Genomic DNA, 21,222 nt, shown 5'->3' with positions numbered 1-21,222 from the left:
TGGCTCTGCTGAGAGCCTATTGGTTGGTTGAACCTTTGAAGTGTCCTTGTGGAGTTTGTGGCCCACACTGGCTGATGTACTCTGAGCAGAGAGCAAAGTGTGAAACATCTGTCAGCAGCAGTTATTGGGAATGAAAGGCTGAATGGCCTCTTTGTTTGTATGATTCTCTATCTTTATTTTGTACTCAGAGTGACATTTAATATTTGTAACTTGGAGCCATATTTTCAAGAAACATGTTTTCTGGAACAGTCTAGAAACTCCACCTCAACAAAAATAAAAATATCTGGAAAAACTCAGGTCTGACAGCATCTGTGGAGAGGAACAAAGTTAACGTTTCGAGTCCGTATGACTCTTCAACAGAACTAAGGAAAAATAGATAAGAGGTGAAATATAAGCTGATTTAAGGGGGGGTGGGACAGGTAGAGCTGGATAGAGGGCCAGTGATAGGTGGAGATAGCTAAAAGATGTCATAGACAAAAGGACAAAGAGGTGTTGAAGGTGGTGATATTATCTAAGGAATGTGCTAATAGGTGACATTAAGGGTAGAAAGCAGGACGAGCAAGGTACAGATAGCCCTAGTTGGGGTGGGGTGGGGGGAAGGGATCGAAATAGGCTAAAAGGTAGAGATAAAACAATGGATGGAAATACATTTAAAAATAATGGAAATAGGTGGGAAAAGAAAAATCTATATAAAATATTAGAAAAAAGGGGGGGATTGGAAAGGGGGTGGGGATGGAGGAGAAAGTTCATGATCTAAAATTGTTCAACTCAATATTCAATCCGGAAGGCTGTAAAGTGCCTAGTTGGAAGATGAGGTGCTGTTCCTCCAGTTTGCGTTGAGCTTCACTGGAACGATGCAACGGGCCAAGGACGGACATGTGGGCAAGAGAGCAGGGTGGAGTGTTAAAATGGCAAGCGACAGGGAGGTCTGGGTCATGCTTGCGGACTCCACCTACTTCCTCTTGTCCTTTGATTGTGATGATCTCACTGCTGGTCTACATCATGAGCTAAATGCTTATGCTCTTAGTGTCCAGTTTGTTTTTAAAATAAAAACAAAAATACCTGGAAAAACTCAGCAGGTCTGACAGCATCTGCGGAGAGGAACACAGTTAATGTTTTGAGTCCGTATGACCCTTCATCAGAACTAAGACATACAGAAAAATATTAAAGTATTCAGTTTGTTTCAGGCAGCATGAAGTTAGCCAAATTGTCCCTTGTGTTTCAAAATGCGCCAGTGGTCTGGTACTGTATTTTTACAATAGAAACACAAACATGGTATGAGGAATGGGAGAGCAGAATTTATTTACTGGGAGCTTTGGTAGTTTACAGCCACTAAGGCTGTGTCTCTCAACACAGAGCGCTGTTTGGCATAGTGGACAACGCTGGCCAATAGCACTTCCTGGCTGTCTAAATTCCAGGAATTCTCTATGCTCTCATGCTTATCAGAGGTGTGCACAGTCCAAAGGCAAACTGCCTTTTCAGACAGATAAAACACAAAGTTCAACACCACCTTCAGGCCCTCTAACTTAATCCGGGAGCAGTTATTTTCCCCTCTGAGAATTTCTGGATCTTCCAATTGGCGTAAGTAGGTTTCTAACAAACAATTCAACCTGGAATGTTTATTTATGGGCTGTGTTCTGTGTGCTGGAGATTTGTTGGAAAGGGGTACGTTAGCTTTATTATTTTACTTCTGTACTAAAGGAATATTGTTGGTAAAGATCATACACTGTCAGCCCCTCAGACTGTGCTGATAGTGCGTTTTAACATGTCAATTTATTCAGTGAACGTACTGTCAACATGTTGGAGGTTAGTTTGGTGAAATGGGTGAATATTGAAATCGGTCTGAATCTTATTTTTCATGTTTTTGCTTTGCGACAGAGCAGACCTTTACTTTGCCATTTACACTCACTCTGGACCAATGCTTTGTTTCTTTACTACTACTAATACCAGTCCTTTACATTTTGTTCCATGACATCCTTGTCATTTAACCTATCCCCACCCCCTAACCTATCCCCACCCCCTAACCTATCCCTGACCTTTGCTTTTGTTCCACCTGCCCCTCCCCCCTTTTCAACGCCATAAAATCCATTACATTTTTACCTCTCCAGTTCTGAAGAATCGTCGCATTGGACTCAAAACATTAACTCTGTTTCTCTCTCCACAGATGCTGCCAGACCTGCTGAGTTTTTCTAGCACTTTCTGTTTTTATTTTTGAAAACAGGAATGAAATGGCTTCTATGCTAATAAGATAGCTTACTCCCAACCAGCTGGTTGGTGTTAGGAGAGGGCCTGTTTTAAAGTCTGGCTTCAGCACAGAGGTTTGGGTCGATTGCTGATTATCACAATTTGAATTTGGAGGGGCCAACCAGAAACTCGCAGGTTTAGCAATGAAGTACTGATCAGAAGCAGCATTTTTTTTTAGAGCAGTTTATGTGGGCTCCACACAGCCACTTCCACTGAAGGTGTGGAGTGGGCTGCTTGACACACAGCGCTAAGCTTGATAGCTCCAGCCCTAAGAGAGAGGGGGATAGGATCTTGTATGTGGAGGCCGGGTGGAGGGGGTTCTTGGGAGAAGGAATGTCCTGTACACACAGAGGGGGAAGGAGTTCTGCAGTGGTGCTGCCCCACCTCGTGTCCTCCTCCCATTCCCCTTCCAGACTCAAGGGGATGCCTAGAAAGATGCCTGTGACCATTCACTTCCTTTCTCCTGGTGCCTCCAAGAGAGTGTCCAACAGTTGGAGTAGCAAAATACTTAGGCCCAGATCTTTCATCCCCCAGAAGTTTTAAAGCTTAAATTATTGGGAAAATCAGCCCTGTTGTATTTTGTGTGATCTTGTTAATTTATGAAACAGTAAGAGGTTTTGCCCTTTCACTCCTAGAGTTGCCAACTCTCCAAGATTGCCCTGGAGTCTCCGGGAATTAAAGATTAATCTTTCAAGAACAATAATTTAGAGGAGTTCAGTGGAATTGTGGATTCTTCTACATTTGAGCACTTCCATCTGTTATTGTAAACGCATTGGTGTTGTGGGGTAGAAGAGGCTGTTTGACCAGGTTGGCAGGTGGGTGATGATGATGTGAAACCTGGCCTGGTTTGCTGGGGCAGCTGCCCTCCAAGTGAGGGGCACATGCCCTGCATTCTGGGGGCCCTGGGTTGTGCGTCAGCAAGGATCCAGGATTCACTCTCGACAATTAAATCACCTCAATTCATCGAGGCCGTTCACTCTTCCACCTGTTGCTTGTATCCAGATGGTGATGGCATCAGCTGGACTTGTAAACTTATTCCAGTTGGAGATCGAGTTCCTGCTGCCCACCATCTTATAACTGGCCAGTTCTTCAAGGATTCCCATCGTCCTGTTTTACCAGCAGGTATGTTCAGGGTTGCCAACTCTGGTTGGGCCTACTGCTGGAGGTTTCATCACGACTCCCAGGTCCAACTGCCCCACCTGGTCAAACAGCCCTTCACCCTCCACTCCCCATCTCCAAAATTTTTCAGACTAGTAACCAAAAGTTTTCAAAGAAAAAATTTTTAAGAATACACTTTTTTTTTATTAATGCTGCTGTGATTTTACTCCCAGGTTGCTCCTGGAGATGGATCTTTAGTTCCTGAAGACTTCGGGACAATCCTGGAGGGTTGGGAACTTCAGGTACATTGGACGATGAACAAACTGCTCATTGGGATCTGTAGAGATCCCGGTGTTGGTTATGTGGTTATCGTGTTTAACCAAGGCTTGGCACATCCCCAGAGTAAATTATTCAGCCCCTCAATTGGCAACACTGTGAGCAGGATGGCCAAATACCCTGTCTCAAAGAAACCCTGAAATTACCAAATTAAAACCAATCTTCACTGAAATATTTTAGGAAGTCCTCTTAATTACAGAATTTTAAAAAAGAATAGCTTGTATTTCTATAGAATCTTTCACAACCTCAGAATGCCCTTTGCAGCCAATGAAATACTTTTGAAGCGTGGTCACTGTTGTAATGTAGCAAAGATGGCAGCCAAAATGCACACAGCAAGATCCCACAGACTGTGACATGATAATGACCAGATGATCTGTTTTAGTGATGTTGAGTGGCCAAGAAATATTGGCCAGGGAGAACTCGAGCTGTTCATTCAAAATAATGGCTGTGGAATCTCTCTCATCCACCAGAAAGGCCAGATTAACTTCTTATCGAAAAGACTGCATCTCGGACAGTGCAGCACTCCCTTAGCATCGGAAAGTTAGTCAGGATTATAGGCTTCAGAGTCTGGAGTGGGACTTGACGTCTTGACTCACGGGTAAGAGCTGTACTCTGAGCCACAGCTGACACCCTGTATGATTCTGTTCACTTAGCCAGCACTTAAAATGTACAGACAGCTGCTGATCTTTGAGAGGATGAAATGATAAAGAAGGGTGTGTTCGAAGGCTAACACAGCAGTCATTCTATCATCATTATTGTCTTAAGTGCCTTGAGTCCCCTTTATAAACAAGTCCCTTTTTAATGTTTTGATAACCATTCAGTCCGATCAACTGGGAACTTGTTGCATTGTCATCTGATTTCTTCAGCTATCGTTTTAATTCCTTCAGTGTTGAAGGAATTCCTCTCTATTATGAGTCTATTGTCTCTCTACTGACATGCAAACCGCACCCAGCCATGGACGGACTTCCTGTTTCACTGTGTTTCCTCTTATGCTCAATCCCAGCCCTGCGATTTGTTGGGCTGTTCTCTATGGAGCTTCCTCATTGGTAGATAAGTAAACATTCAAATCCACCAATGAATGAGCAGGACTGCAAACTACTTTGTAAAGTGGCAAGCCCGTGAAACTCAAATATAGACCCGCTCTTTTAGAATAGTAAGGCCTTGAGATGGGGAAAGGGGACTGGGGAGGGCAGGGTAGGAATGGTGAGGTCATTGCATTAGGAGCAGCTGGAGCTGAGATTGAGGGGGAGAGGTTAGTCTGGAGTTGAGGGGGAAGATTGGGATCAAGGGTCAGAAAAGGCAGCGAACAATTCAAAACTATTGATTTAACTCTTTGGACAGAGTGCCTGTGAGTCAGCCTGTTGAGCCCACAGTGTGAAGTCTAACCCAGTGCTGTTTTCCCTCAGTGCTGTTTGCCCTCTCCTGTGCCCGGTATTCTCCAGTACTGCTTTGTGTCTGGGTTTTTCTTGGAAACTGAAACTTTCCTTACAAACCCTTGATCATGCCCTCACCTTCCTGCACTGCACCCCCACCCCCACACACAAACAATAGTCTGGAAATGATCAATCTCTTAATATGGATGGTAAAAATAACGGAATCTAATAATTATCAGGCTCAAACACACAATTCATGTAGTTCCTTTAGACTCTGGAAGCTTAGTATTTCTATTTTTAGTTCTGTTGGCCTGGTCACTTTTTCTTATTGTGTTCTTCCTTCCCTGTAGAGACTGGAGCATGTGGGAGATTTAGTTGGAGGCTGGAATGGGTAAATTGTGAACAAAGGATGTTACAGATAATCAAGGCTGGGATTTCGACTCTGTACTCAGTCCTGCTCTTACAAACTGTTGGTTATGTTTTGGGGTCTTTTGCACTTTTTACTCCAGGATTCCTTTCCTTTTTGTGTTTTGTGACACTGATCACTTTTATAGCTGGTGTCTGACTCACTCTGCCTCCGAGATTGCCTGTCCTCAATGCCTAAGAAAAGGAACAGGAAACTCTGGGCTGAATTTTCCCCCTCCTGTCACCGAGTCAGCCTGTGTCAGGAGATACGTGAGGCTGCAATTTTAAACTTAGCTGCCAATTCCTGACAGACAACATTTTCTCTGGGGCAGGAAACCGGTGAGCCATAACCCATGCTCGTGTAAAGTGACTTTGGGGTCACCATTTAAAGGCTGGTTGCAAATCCAATTTTCCCTGACATTGGTATTTTCGTCAAGTCGGGTGGGTTCTTGAAGCCCCTGGGAACCACACCAGGTAAGTAAATTCATGAAATTTGAGGAAGCCTGCTGTGGAGTCAAGAACCTGTTGACAGGGAAGTTTGAAAGATCTTGCTAACTTCTAATGTCATAATGTAATGGTGTATGATGATTTAAGTGTGTTTTTAATGCAATGATTGATCATAGGGCTCTGTCCTGAAAAGAGAAGTGACCATTAAATTGACCATCATTGTGTAAATGTTCACATGCAATAGAGTACTTTATCCAGATGATAAAAGCCTCTTCTGCATTCAACAGTATTGAAAATATGATTTAAATGGGTCAGTTGGGGACTGTGGTCTGAGTATTCCAGTGATTTAAAAACCAGAGATCTTCAGACTTTGAAAAAAAGCTGAACAGTTGCCAGACTTCCCTGATTGAAATCCTATTGAGCTTTTGAAAAAAAAAATGGAGCAGGCGGCCGTATGTCTGTCAGGCAACTTCAGAGAGTGGGCACTGTGGAGTCTGTTTGTTCAGCCTATGTGTGGCTAAGCTCCAAGCCCCACTAAAGGATTTAGCTCAGCAAGGGTTGTTGACATAGCTATGAGGGGACTGTGTGCTTTGTTTGACAGTTTTAAGAGCATATAATAGGTCTAAATGTTTAGAAGAGGGTTTGAATGGCTGTTTGTTTATTTTGGAAGATTAATGAGCATTTGAGGTAAGAGGAGTTTCAATGGCTGTGGTTGATTGACAGTTTTAAAAGATTCTAAGAGGAACCTTTTTTTAAGAGAAGTTTGAATGGCTGATTGTTTCTTTTTAATATAATGGGTTGGATCTTCAGAGCAGTGGCAATGATGAGTGGATCGCCGCTGCGCTCAAAGACTCTCCTGACTTTGCATTTCTTCTGGGGCCTTCCAATCCCGGCTTTCATAGAAAAGTGCAGCGCTGTGTCCCTTGGGGTCCTCCGTCAGAAAGGAGTAGAGCTGGGGCAAGATGGGACATGCCCCCTTTTTATAGCACTAGCAACCATTTGGTAAGTTTAAAGGTCAAGATTTTGAATGTTAGTGAATGGATATATGAATGGGTGAGGGTAGGTTAGGTGGGTGAGTAGGTAGGCGGGTTGGGTTGGGGGGTAGCCGGGTGGTCAGGTTAGGGCGGTAGTTGGGTGGTCAGGAGGTGTAGTCGTGTGGGGTAGTCGGGTGGTCGAGAGGATTAGTCGGGCTGTTGGGGGGTGTAGTCGGGTGGTCGAGGGGGTGTAGTCAGGTGATCGAAGGGGTGTGGTCGGGGGGGTGGTGTAGTCGGGTGGTCGGGTGGGGTGTAGTCGGGTGGTCGGTGGGGGAGGTGTAGTCCAGGTGGTCGGTGGGGGGGGTGGTCGGGGGGGGTTGCGGTCGGGTGGTCGGTGGGGTTGCGGTCGGGTGGTCGGGGGGATTGCGGTCGGGTGGTCGGGGGGGGTGCGGTTGGGTGGTCGGGTGGTGTGTAGTCGGGGGGGTGTAGTCGGGTGGTCAAGGGGGTTAGTCGGGTGGTCAGGGGGGGTGTAGTCGGGTGGTCGGGGGGGGTGCAGTCGGGTGGGTGGGGGGGGTGCGGTCGGGTGGGTTGGGGGGGGGGGTGCGGTCGGGTGGGTTGGGGGGGGGTGCGGTCGGGTGGTCTGGGGGGGGTGCGGTCGGGTGGTCTGGGGGGGCTGCGGTCGGGTGGTCTGGGGGGGGTGCGGTCGGGTGGTCTGGGGGGGGTGCGGTCGGGTGGTCTGGGGGGGGTGCGGTCGGGTGGTCTGGGGGGGGTGCGGTCGGGTGGTCTGGGGGGGGTGCGGTCGGGTGGTCTGGGGGGGGTGCGGTCGGGTGGTCTGGGGGGGGTGCGGTCGGGTGGTCTGGGGGGGGTGCGGTCGGGTGGTCTGGGGGGGGTGCGGTCGGGTGGTCTGGGGGGGGTGCGGTCGGGTGGTCTGGGGGGGGTGCGGTCGGGTGGTCTGGGGGGGTGCGGTCGGGTGGTCTAGGGGGGGTGCAGTCGGGTGGGTGGGGGGGTGCAGTCGGGTGGGTGGGGAGGGTGCAGTCGGGTGGTTGGGGTGTGTAATTAGATGGTCGAGAGGGTTAGTCGGGTGGTTGGGGGGGGGGTGCAGTCGGGGGGATGCAGTTGGGTGGGTGGGGTGGGGTGCAGTCGGGTGGGCAGGTGGGGGTGGTGCAGTCGGGTGGGTGGGGGTGGTGCAGTCGGGTGGGTGGGGGGGTGCAGTCGGGTGGTTGTAGTGGGTGCAGTCGGGTGGTTGGGGTGTGTAATTAGATGGTCGAGAGGGTTAGTCGGGTGGTTGGGGGGTGTAGTTGGGTGGTCGAGGGGGGTTAAACAGATTGTTGGGGGGTGTAGTCAGGTGATTGGGGGATCACGGAATTGACTAGATTTTGTATTTACCCAAATGTTACACCAGGTTTTAATGTAACATTTCTTTGACAACTATTCAGGTAACTCATGTGAAACTGTCCGAAGTCTCCAACTCTAACTCAGAGTCAGAGACTTTTGTGGAGTGTCCCAAAGTTAGTGGAATTGCCAATTGGGCGTTTAAACTTCCCAAGCAATTCCCACATAGATCCACGTGTTAGGACATCCACAGGGTCCTGATTTGCATCTTCCATTGTGCATTTGGCCTTCGATGATCTAGAGACCAGAAGCTTTGGGCCAATATTTACTGAGCATTTCAAAGTCTTCCCAGTGTTATTATTTGGCTCATGAGTTCTGTACATAATAGATACAGTGTGAGTGGGCATGGGGGGAGTATGGGGAGGATGGAGGGGGTATGGGGGATATGAGGGGTTATGGAGGGGGATACGAGGGGGTTATGGAGGGGGATACGAGGGGGTTATGGAGGGGGATACGAGGGGGTTATGGAATGGGATACGAGGGGGTTATGGAGGGGGATACGAGGGGGTTATGGAGGGGGATACGAGGGGGTTATGGAGGGGGATACGAGGGGGTTATGGAGGGGGATACGAGGGGGTTATGGAGGGGGATACGAGGGGGTTATGGAGGGGGATACGAGGGGGTTATGGAGGGGGATACGAGGGGGTTATGGAGGGGGATACGAGGGGGTTATGGAGGGGGATACGAGGGGGTTATGGAGGGGGATACGAGGGGGTTATGGAGGGGGATACGATGGGGTTATGGAGGGGGATACGAGGGGGTTATGGAGGGGGATACGAGGGGGTTATGGAGGGGGATACGAGGGGGTTATGGAGGGGGATACGAGGGGGTTATGGAGGGGGATACGAGGGGGTTATGGAGGGGGATACGAGGGGGTTATGGAGGGGGATACGAAGGGGTTATGGAGGGGGATACGAGGGGGTTATGGAGGGGGATACGAGGGGGTTATGGAGGGGGATACGAGGGGGTTATGGAGGGGGATACGAGGGGGTTATGGAGGGGGATACGAGGGGGTTATGGAGGGGGATACGAGGGGGTTATGGAGAGGGATACGAGGGGGTTATGGAGGGGGATACGAGGGGGTTATGGAGGGGGATACGAGGGGGTTATGGAGGGGGATACGAGGGGGTTATGGAGGGGGATACGAGGGGGTTATGGAGGGGGATACGAGGGGGTTATGGAGGGGGATACGAGGGGGTTATGGAGGGGGATACGAGGGGGTTATGGAGGGGGATACGAGGGGGTTATGGAGGGGGATACGAGGGGGTTATGGAGGGGGATACGAGGGGGTTATGGAGGGGGATACGAGGGGGTTATGGAGGGGGATACGAGGGGGTTATGGAGGGGGATACGAGGGGGTTATGGAGGGGGATACGAGGGGGTTATGGAGGGGGATACGAGGGGGTTATGGAGGGGGATACGAGGGGGTTATGGAGGGGGATACGAGGGGGTTATGGAGGGGGATACGAGGGGGTTATGGAGGGGGATACGAGGGGGTTATGGAGGGGGATACGAGGGGGTTATGGAGGGGGATACGAGGGGGTTATGGAGGGGGATACGAGGGGGTTATGGAGGGGGATACGAGGGGGTTATGGAGGGGGATACGAGGGGGTTATGGAGGGGGATACGAGGGGGTTATGGAGGGGGATACGAGGGGGTTATGGAGGGGGATACGAGGGGGTTATGGAGGGGGATACGAGGGGGTTATGGAGGGGGATACGAGGGGGTTATGGAGGGGGATACGAGGGGGTTATGGAGGGGGATACGAGGGGGTTATGGAGGGGGATACGAGGGGGTTATGGAGGGGGATACGAGGGGGTTATGGAGGGGGATACGAGGGGGTTATGGAGGGGGTTATGGAGGGGGATACGAGGGGGTTATGGAGGGGGTTATGGAGGGGGATACGAGGGGGTTATGGAGGGGGATACGAGGGGGTTATGGAGGGGGATACGATGGGGTTATGGAGGGGGATACGAGGGGGTTATGGAGGGGGTTACGGAGGGGGATACGAGGGGGTTACGGAGGGGGATACGAGGGGGTTACGGAGGGGGATACGGAGGGGGTTACGGAGGGGGATACGGAGGGGGATACGGAGGGGGTTACGGAGGGGGTTACGGAGGGGGTTACGGAGGGGGATACGGAGTGGGTTACGGAGGGGGTTACGGAGGGGGTTACGGAGGGGGATACGGAGGGGGATACGGAGGGGGATACGGAGGGGGATACGGAGGGGGATACGGAGGGGGTTATGGAGGGGGAATGGGATGTGGGTGGGGGTGAGGGTTAGAGGTCCTAACAACCATGTGGAGAACTGGGTCGATGTCCCAGTGAATGGAGACAGTCCTTCTAGCCTGCTGGCCTCGCCATCCACCCACCTCCTTTTCCATCTCAGGCCTGCATCTGGATGCGAGAGCCCTGACTCCAGCCCAACTCCGACACCCAGAGTCCAGCTAAATGGTCTGACTTTCTGAAGTCAGGAATGTGACATCGGGAAATGGTCCAACTCCTGCTTCCCAAACCAAAGATGAATATTTAGTACTCTGCCTGTGAAATACTGCAATAGTTTATCAAAAACACAATGAGTATTGAACTTAATGTAGAATGAAACTCCCTCTCACCTATGCAACTGCAATGTTTGGAGATTGTTACCGATTCAGCTTGGAAGGAATGTTGGTTTACTTTATATAACGATGTTGCTGTGAAGTCAGTTGCACAGAGGGTTAGCTCTCACAAGTGATCTGGGTTGGTGATTAAGCTCACTATGTGGAATGCAAATGAGATTTCCAAGTACTCTCAGTTTGAAACAATAGGCAGTTTTCTAAAACACCCAACAAATGTTTTCAGACCCTCCTCTTCATCCTCACCCTCTCTCTCCCGCTGCAGAATTTTTTATTTGCCAAAATATACTAAAAGAATATCCAAAAGAACATTACAAAACATTTCAAAATGGCTATAACAGACAGTGCAATACTATTCAAATTTTCTACCTAGATCATGTTGCACCCTGAAGTGCTTTGATACAATTGTCATACGTGTAATATTCACTGCATACATTCAACATGAGTCTTACAGCCCGAGGGGTCTATACAATTCCCAGCCCCCTGTGCACTATGGCTGAAAGTCCTTGGTGACTTCTCCCCATTGTGCCTTTGCGGTGGCTGCCCCAAGCTTTACTGCGTCCCTCAGCACGTAGCCCTGGACCTTGGAATGTGCCAGTCTGCAACACTCGGTCAGGGACAACTCTTTACACTGGAAGACCAACAAGTTTCGGGCAGACCAAAGAATGTCTTTCACCGAGTTGATGATCCTCCAGCTGCAGTTGATGTTTGTCTCGGTATGTGTCCCTGGGAACAGCCCGTAGAGCACAGAGTCCTGTGTCACAGAACTGCTCGGGATGAACCTCGACAGAAACCACTGCATCTCTCTTCAGACCTTCTTTGCAAAGGCACAATCTACAAGGACGTGAACAACAACCTCTTCCTCACCACAGCCACCTCGAGGGCAACGTGCAGAGGGGGAGAGGCTCCTGGCGTGTTGGAACGATCTGATGGGAGGGCCTTTCTCACCACCAGCCAAGCTACATCTTGGTGCTTGTTGGAAAGTTCTGCCGATGAGGCATTCTGCCAAATGACTTTGACAGTCTGCTCGGGGAACCATCCGACAGGATCCACCATGTCCTTTTCCCGCAGGGCTTCTAAGACGTTACGTGCTGACCACTGCCTGACGGACTTGTGGTCAAAGGTGTTTCTCTGCATAAATTTTTCCACGAGGGACACGTGGCACGGCACGGTCCAACTACTTGGAGCGTTCCGTGGCAGCGTGGCCAGACCCATCCTTCGCAACACCGGGGACAGGTAGAACCTCAGCACGTAGTGACACTTGGTGTTTGCGTACCGAGGATCTACACACAGCTTGATGCAGCCGCACACAAAGGTGGCCATCTGTATGAGGGCGATATTGGGCATGTTTTTTCCCCCTTTATCTAGAGGCTTGTACATCGCGTCCCTGCGGACACGATCCATTTTCGACCTCCAGATAAAGCGAAAGATGGCTCGAGTGATCGCCATCGCGCAGGAGTCTGGAATGGGCCAGACCTGCGCCACGTACAGCAACAGCGAGAGTGCCTCACACCTGATGACCAGGTTCTTACCCACAATGGAGAGGGAGCATCGTTTCCACATGCCCAGTTTCCTTTTCACCATAGACACTTACTCCTTCCAGTTTCTAATGCATGCCCTGGTCCCTCCAAACCATATCCCCAGCACCTTCAGGCCATCTGACCTGACGGTGAAGGGGACTAAGGATCGGTCAGCCCAGTTCCCAAAGAACATGGCCTCGCTCTTGCCACAATTTTACCTTGGCTCCCGAGGCCAGTTCAAACTGGCTGCAGATGTTGGTCTGCGCACCGACAGCAGATCCGAGCAGTCCATGTACAGGGAGGCTTTGGCCTGAGTGCCTCCACTGCCAGGGATCGTCACTCCTGGCTCTTAATCCCGGATCCTTCCTGATGGACTCAGCAAAGGGTTCTATGCAACACACAAACAGGACAGGGGAGAGAGGGCAGCCCTGCCTGACTCCAGATTTAATTGGAAAGCTTTCTGATTCCCACCCATTGATTGAGACTGCGCTACTGATAGTGTAGAGCAGTTGGATCCAGTTGCGGATTCCCTCCCCAAACCCTATTTTGGAGAGCACATCCACCATGTAGTTGTGCGATATTCTGTAATAGGCCTTCTCCTGGTCTAGGCTGATGAGGCAGGTCCACACCCCTGTTCTGCACATAGGCAATCGTATCCCTGAGTAGTGCAAGGTTGTCAGAGATCTTCCTGCCCGGCGCAGCGCAGGTCTGGTCAGGGTGGATCACCCACTCCAGAGCAGACCTGACCCGATTGGCGATGACCTTGGACAGAATCTTATAGTCCACATTCAGCAGTGAAATGGGTCACCAATTTCTAATATCCTCCCTTTCCCACTTCCGCTTGTAGATGAGAGTGATGATGTCTTTCCTCACGGATTCTTGACATGCTGCTGGCCAGAAGCACACACTCGTACACTTCTAGCAGGTCTGGGCTGATCCAGTCCCACAGAACTGAATACAACTCAGCCGGCAAGCCGTCGCTTCCGGGAGTTTTACTCTTCTCAAAGAACTCAAGGAACTTAGGCAGTTCATCTGGAGTTAGCAGTTTGTTTAGACTCTCCCGTGTACTGTCGTCTAAGACCCCTCCGTGATAGTGGACAGAAAGGACTGGGAGGCTGTGCTGTCCATGGGCTTCATGTCACACAATCCGGCATAAAAGGATTTGCTGATCCTCAGAATGTCAGACTGCGATTACTTTACTGAGCCATCTTCTTCCTTCAGGCTGTTGATCACAGAACACTTTCTCTCTATCTTTTGGAAGAAGAAACATGAGCACGTCTCATCCTGCTCCACGGAGCGGACTCTGGACCAGAGTCTGAGTCGGATGATGATCTTGGAGGCCTCCAAGGCAAAGAGCGAGGCTTGCTGGCTCTTCACCTCTTACCTTACTTAGTCAATGTCTAGAACAGTCAAAGCGAGATATGCAAGCATCACTTTCTTAGGTAGAGTAAGGCAACTGTCTTTACAGTAGCTGAGGCCCATTTCAAAGGGGAAACATATTTAATTATTTTGATGCAAAGAACAGTGGACAATTGGTTAACTCTCACGTGTGAAAATTGTATTCCAGTTATTCATATGTTACATGTAAGATTAAATGTCTTCCTAGGTGACGTGGCTCCATCTTACTGGAGTGCATATCAGTGGTTGTAACTCTTTCGAGTTATCAACAGTCACAGAATGTAACTCTTTTCGAGTACATTCACAGTTCTTGGTTTCCGGGAGTGGGACATGAACCCACAACCTTCTGATTCAAAAGCGAGGGTTCAGTGGTTGTATATGCACAATCACAGAATGCAGATCGCTCCATGAAGGTGTTATGTTCCAATCATTGGCTCACACAGCTACTTAGCTGACGATTAGGCAGTAGAGGACACTGCAAATTAATGGGGAGGCCAGGGCAATAAACAAAGCAAAAAACTTAGGGTGGACCCAAAATTTGTAACTTTTTAACTCTTATTTTATACTGGACATGTTCAGTCATCTGGGTGTGTACTTCTGGGAACTAATTATAGTCTTTATTTATTGTTCCACACTGTGTGGATACAGGCAAAATATCACAAAACAACTTTGTTGGTTCTCTGAGATTCTTGTTCGTTTGGCTGAAAGACGGATGTTAAACTAAAAACTGTTTAACTATTTATATTCACTAAATTAAGCGTTTCCCTATCTCACAGTAGTGACTATAACTTCATTGGTTGGAAAGCACTTTGAGATGTCCTGAGATTGTGAAAAGCGCTATTTTTTAAAAAGCCAGCTCCAATCAAATGGCAACTTTTCGAACCGTTGCTGAGCCCCAGAACTTGTTTTTATTCTTGGATGTGGACATCGCTACCAAGGTCTCATTTATTGTCTACCTCTGTGCACCCTGGGGAGGTGATAGGAAGCGTCTCTTTAACCTTCTGCATCCTTGAGTTAATGTTGTTCCGAAAGTGACATCACAGATTCCGGGATATTGACTGACGATGACTGGGCGGAGCTATCTGTTCAAGCCTCAGAAATTGTTCCCTGGAAGACCACTGTTGTTGTTAACCTTCGTTGATAATGTACTAGCAATATCCAGGTTAGAAGGGTCGGCCTAAATCAGGTTGGGGAGCCTGTGACCCATGGGCCGCATTTGGCCTGTGACAAGATTTCTAAAAATAAAAAGCTCGAATGTTATGTGTAGAGTCTGAATACGGTGTTGGATCTTTCTATTGCCTAAATTACTTTATGTTTTGTTGTCTCAGACGCTATTTTGAGTGAGATCTGTACAAACTCATGGTGACAGCGTGGCTGCTTGTCTGTCACTGTAACTGAGCACGATGGTGCGGGGAAACAGCCAAGTCCCGGGTGAACTTTAGGACAGTGTTAGACTTTTGGGTTGGGAAACTTGCCATCCAATTTAAACAAAAAGAATGAGACCAGGAATGCTGAGAAACATTACCTTTGACTACAGTTGCTGTTCTGTGGGAAGAGCTCAAACCAGCAGGTTACAAATTGACAATGCAGTTTTTATTGATTTTTGTGTGTCTGGCTTGCAGCTGATTTTGTCTGTGTGTGAATGGCCTGTGATAAGAAAAAGGTTCCCCACCCCTGGTCTAAATATTAAGCCCCTCACCATGGGCAAGTTTAAAAAATTGAACGTGAGTCCCAACAGGCTGCACATGTTCCCACTTCCATGTTTACAGTGATTGGTATTGTGTAACCTGAGTGTTCCTTCAGAGAGAGACAGGTCACTTTATGAACAGATTTAGATCAGGTTCTGACAGTGCAGTTGGGATTCTGGTTTTGTCTGTTGCTGGGTGTGTTTCACAAAGGTTAGGAAGCGTGGCAGTGAAAGGCAGGCAGGAGTTCAGTATCTCTTCCCGCACTCTGGATCAGGAGGGACAGGACTGTGCAGTGTAATCAATCCGTTTCTGCTCCTCTGTCACAATGCCCTTTGAGTTGGAGCTCAAGGCGGGTTTACTGACTCCAGCCAGTATTCTACAGGCCCCTTTCTCCTTGGGCTGTTTCAGCTTTAATCTAGGAGGCATCTTTGCAAACCAATTCCTAGGTTGAATGCTGCTTCTGTCACTGTAACTGACCACGATGGTGCGGAAAGCAAGCAAGTCCCGGGTGAACTTTAGGGCAGTGTTAGACTTTTGGGTTGGGAAACTGCTCTGACCTGTGAACACACATGAACAACTCCATAGCTGATCTGTGAGCAGCAGAAATCAGTTATTGATTCGTTTCACATTGTTTTAAATCTTTGAGGTTCATGAACCTTTGGAATTCCGAGGTTTGTGCGCTAAGAGCAGGCAGTACAGAACCATTTAAATTCCCTTTAAAGGTCTAAACTTTACTGCTCTGCTGCAGCTTCTGGTAAACATGTTGCTGAGATACTGACTCGACCAGAGGTTCAATGACATCCTTTTTACCTTGTTGCACTGTTGGACTGCTCTGAATTGGACTTCATTGACAAGCTTGTCACGTGCCCTGTGTTATACCTGTCCTTGTATTGCTGGTAATTGCCTTTACGTCCATTGGACTTGGTTCCTGTGCGTTTTGCCATGGCAGAGTTTAGGTGTCTCAGTTCTGAGCAGTGGAATTCCCCCCATTTCAGGCACCCAGAACCTGTGTTGAAGCCACGCACCAGTGCCCCCCAGTGCCTGATCAGTTTTGCTATAAAGTTCCAAGTGCTTCCTCTGTCTCCAAACGTGTCTCATCCCCAACCTCGACAGAACAGCTGTACTGCAAAAGTGCAGCAACCTTTCCTTATCAAACTGTTAACTCTTCCTGGCCCCCATCTTATCTGATATTGTTAATGATCTCCCTCCTCCGGGACTGTCCCCCTCCTTTATTTCTCCCATCATCACAAACCTCTGCCTTACCAAAAAAACACCATTGAGATTTCTGTCCTTGCAAACTACAGCCCCTATCTCAACTTCTTTTTCTACTGAAGTCCTTGAATGTGTTGGTAATCTGTGCCAGTCTTTTCCGGAACTCCATGTTTGAATCCCTGCAATCAGGTTTCCACCTCATCACTGTAACAGAAAAATCAAAGTCACCAATGATATCCAATGTGACTGTGACAAAGGTAAACTTTGCCCCCCCCTTCATCCTTCTCGATCTGTCTGCAGCCTTTGACACGGTTTGACCACACCATCTTCCTTCAACACCTCTCCACTGTTGTCCAGCTGGGTGGGACTGCTCTCCCCTGGCTCTGTTGTTATCTATCAAATCGTAGCCACAGAATTACTCCCAATGGTTTCCCTTTCTGCTCCTGTACCATAGCTTCTCGTGTTCCCCAAGGATCTACCCTTAAACCCTTCCTATTTCTCATCTACATGCTGCCCCTCAGTGACAGGATCTGAAAGCACAGTGTTAGTGCTTACATGTACACTGACAACATTCCGCTCTACCTTACCACCACCAACTCTTCTAGATTCCACCACTGCTTTTGATTTGTCACATTGTTTATCTGACATTCTGTTTCAGATGAACAGAAATTCTAAGTACTGGGAAGACTGAAATCAGTGAATTTGGTTCCTGCCATGAACTCTGCTTTTTAAAAATTCATTCATGGGATGCGGGCTTCGCTGGCTGGGCCAGCATTTATTGCCCATCCCCAATTGTCCCTTGAGAAGGTGGTGGTGAACTGCCTTCTGGAACCGCTGCAGTCCATGTGGTGTAGGTACACCCACAGTGCTGTTAGGGAGGGAGTTCCAGGATTTTGACCCAGCGACAGTGAAGGAACGGCGATATATTTCCAAGTCAGGGTGATGAGTGGCTTGGAGAGGAACTTCCAGGTGGTGGTGTTCCCATCTATCTGCTGCCCTTGTCCTTCTAGATGGTCACAGTTGTGGGTTTGGAAGGTGTTGTCGAAGAAGCCTTGGTGAATTCCTGCAGTGCATCTTATAGATAGTACACACTGCTGCCACTGTGCGTCAGTGGTGGTGGGAATGAATGTTTGTGTATGTGGTGCCAATCAAGTGGACTGCTTTGTCCTGGATGGTGTCAAGCTTCTTGAGTGTTGTTGGAGCTGCACTCATCCAGGCAAGTCGGGAGTATTCCATCACACTCCTGACTTGTACCTTGTAGATGGTGGACAGGCTTTGGGGAGTCAGGGGGTGAGTTTCTCTATGTAGGATTCCCAGCCTCTGACCTGCTCTTGTAGCCACGGAGTAATGAATAAATATCTATTTTAAAAATTATAACTAAAATCTCTCCAGAGTATTGGAAGGAGTGCTGTCTGCACTTTAATTCAGCTTTGATAATGAATTTTTTTTGTGTGGTGGTGTTTTTTTTTGTCATCGGCCACCTCCCAAGTTAGAAGAAAAATCGGTTGCTGCTGTTACTACCACCAGTTATATGCTGAAGGTTTCTCTCTCTCTCTCGCACACACACATACGCTCTCAAACCCGCACGCCCGCCCGCCCGCGTTCGCCCGCCCGCCCGCGCCCGCCCGCCCTCGCGTGCCCGCTCGCCCGCGCTCGCCCGCCCACCCACGCACATGCGCGCACACATGGTCCAGTTTAGTTTCTGTTCAGTGCTAGCCCCCTCTATTCCCTAGCTATTGACTCTATTCCCCACCCTGGCAACAGTCTGTTTGCAACCTTGGTGTGACATTTGACCTTGAGATGAGCTTCCGAATTCATATCTGTCCCATCACTAAGACATCTATTTCACTCAATTAAGATTGCCCTGACTTCACCCCGCCTCAACTCATCTGCTGCTGAAACCCGCATTTATATCTAGACGTGACTATTCCAATACTCTCCTGGCTAACCTCCTTACATCCTCATAAACCTCAGCTCATCCAGAACTCCTGCTGCCTGTATCCTAACTTGCAACAAACCCTGATCACACATCACCTTTATGATCGCTGACCTACGTTGGCTGCTGTCTTGGCAATGCCTTGATTTTGAAACCTCTCCATAACTTTACTCCTGTCTTTCTCTACAAACGTTTGTCATCTCTGCAATCCTTCCATTCTGGCATTTTGAAGGTCCCCAATTTTAATCACCCCACCCCTCCCCCCCACCCCTGAATAGCTTCCACATGACCTCTATCCATGGAATAATTGAATTTTGTGGCACAGAAGGAAGCTAATCAGCCCATTTTCAGTCTGTGCCAGCCAATAAAGAGCTATCCAGCTTAATCGCTCAGTTCATAGCACCCTCGCCTTTGAATCAGAGGGTTGTGGGTTCATGTCCCACTCCCGGAAACCAAGAACTGTGATTGTACTCGAAAGAGTTGCAATCTGTGACTGTTGATAACTCGAAAGAGTTTCCCACTCTTGGTGCAGAGCCCTCTAGTGCACATGTGCATATCCAAGTGTTATTTCAATCAGATGTACATTTCAGCCTAAAGCAAACCTACAGGCAGTCAATTCCAGATTCCTCTGTGAAAAAATTACTCCTCAACTCCCCTTTAATCTTTCTACCGATTACTTCTATGTTCTCTGGTTACTGACCTCTCTGCTAACAGAAGTAGGTCATAGAAACACAGAAAATAGGAGCAGGAGTGGGTCACTTGGCCCTTCGAGCCTGCTCCGCCTTTCAATATGATCATGGCTGATCCTCTATCTCAATGCCGTACTCCCATGCTCTCCCCATACCCTTGATGCCTTTAGTGTCTAGAAATCTATCTATTTCCTTCTTAAATATTTTCAATGACTTGGCCTCCACAGCCCTCTGTGGTAGAGAATTCCATTGATTCATCACCCTCTGAGTGAAGAAGTTTTTCCTCATCTCATCCCTATATGGCCTACCCCATATCCTGAGATTGTGACCCTTTGTTCTTGACCCCCAGCCAGTGGAGAGACCATCCCTGCATCCGGTCTGTCCATCTCTGTCAGAATTTTATACCTTTCAATGAGATCTCCTCTCATCTTTCTAAACTCCAGTGAATACAGGCCTAGTCGGCCCAATCTCTCCTCATACGACAATCCTGCCATCCCAGGAATCAGTCTGGTGAACCTTTGCTACACTCCCTCTACAGCAAGTATATCCTTTCTTAAGTAAAAAGACCAAAACTGCACACAATACTTCAGGTGTGGTCTCACCAAGGCCCTGTACAGCTGCAGTAAGACATCCTTGCTCCTGTGCTCAAGTCCTCTTGCAATGAAGGCCAACATACCATTTGCTGCCTTAACTGCTTGCTGCACCTGCATGCTTGCTTTCAGTGATTGGTGTACAAGGACACCCAGGTCCCTTTGTACATCAACATTTCCCAATCTATCCCCATTTAAATAATACTCTGCCATTCTGTTTTTCCTACCGAAGTGGATAATTTCACACTTATCCACATTATTCAGCATTTGCCATGTATTTGCCTACCCACTCAACCTGTCTAGGCTCTTAACACCCTCCTCATCGCTCACATTCTCAACTAGTTTCGTGTCATCAGAAAACTTGGAAATATTACATTCAAATAATCCAAATCATTGATATATATTGTGAGTGGCTGGGGCCCAAGCACTGATCCCTGTGGTACCCCACTAGTCAGCGCCTGCCGCTCCAAAAAATACCCATTTATTCCTACTCTGTTTCCTGCCTGCTAACCAATTCTCAATCCATGCCAATATGTTACCCCCCAATCCCGTGTGCTTTAATTTTACACACTAACCTCTTATGTGGGACTTTATCAAAAGCTTCCTGAAAATCCAAATACACCACATCCACTGGTTCTCCCTTATCTATTCTGCTAGTTATGTCCTCAAAAAACATGATTTGTTAAACATGATTTCCCTTTCATAAATCCATGTTGACTTTGCCTAATCCTGTTGACATTTTCTAAGTGTCCTGTTATAACATCCTTTATAATAGACTCTAGCATTTTCCTTACTACTGAGATTAGGCTAACCAGTCTTCAATTCGCTGTTTTCTCCCTCCCTCTTTTTTTAAATAGTGGGATTACATTTGCCACCCTCCAATCAGCTGGGACTGATACAGAATCTACAGAACTTTGGAAGATGACAACCAACGCACCCACTATTTCCATGTCCACCTCCTTCAGTACCCTGGGATGTAGATTATCAGGCCCTAGGGATTTATCGGCTTTCAGTCCCATTAATTTCTCCAGCAATTTTTTTTTACTAATACTAATTTCCTTCAATTCCTCCTTCTCACTAGACCTTTGGTTCCCTAGTATTTCTGGGAAGTTATTTGTGTCTTCCATCGTGAAGACAGAACTAAAGTAGTTGTTTAATTGCTCTGCCATTTCCTTGTTCTCTATTATAAATTCTCCCGTTTCGGACTGTAAGGGACCTACATTTGTCTTCACTAATCTTTTTCTTTTTACATACTTATAGAAGCTTTTACAGTCCGCTTTTATGTTCCTTGCAAGTTTACTCTCA

The 21,222-nt window shown here is 48.1% G+C and overlaps 2 protein-coding genes across 7 annotated transcripts in view; both read left to right on the top strand.

Annotated features, from left to right (window-relative positions):
- The window catches only part of LOC144688703 (DNA-binding protein RFX2-like), a 911,596-nt gene that overhangs the window by 359,367 nt on the left and 531,007 nt on the right, over window positions 1–21,222 (top strand). The gene's annotated exons all lie outside the window — the stretch shown is intronic.
- LOC144688702 (PALM2-AKAP2 fusion protein-like) overlaps window positions 1–21,222 on the top strand; it is a 95,080-nt gene that overhangs the window by 60,864 nt on the left and 12,994 nt on the right. The window contains exons 1-2 of one of the 6 annotated variants that reach the window (XM_078555561.1): window positions 1,457–1,581; window positions 3,576–3,644. The exons of 4 other annotated variants lie outside the window; for them this stretch is intronic. The gene's annotated coding sequence lies outside the window, so the exon portion shown is untranslated. Of the gene's footprint in view, window positions 1–1,446; window positions 1,582–3,575; window positions 3,645–21,222 lie in introns of those variants that run through there. One more of the 6 variants, XM_078555559.1, reaches the window with a different exon arrangement.

This window comes from Cetorhinus maximus, chromosome 13, assembly GCF_964194155.1.
Source record: "Cetorhinus maximus chromosome 13, sCetMax3.hap1.1, whole genome shotgun sequence".
NCBI lineage: Eukaryota > Metazoa > Chordata > Chondrichthyes > Lamniformes > Cetorhinidae > Cetorhinus > Cetorhinus maximus.
The sequence above is the reverse complement of the archived record's forward strand: the minus strand, read 5'-3'. Positions and strand labels throughout refer to the sequence as shown.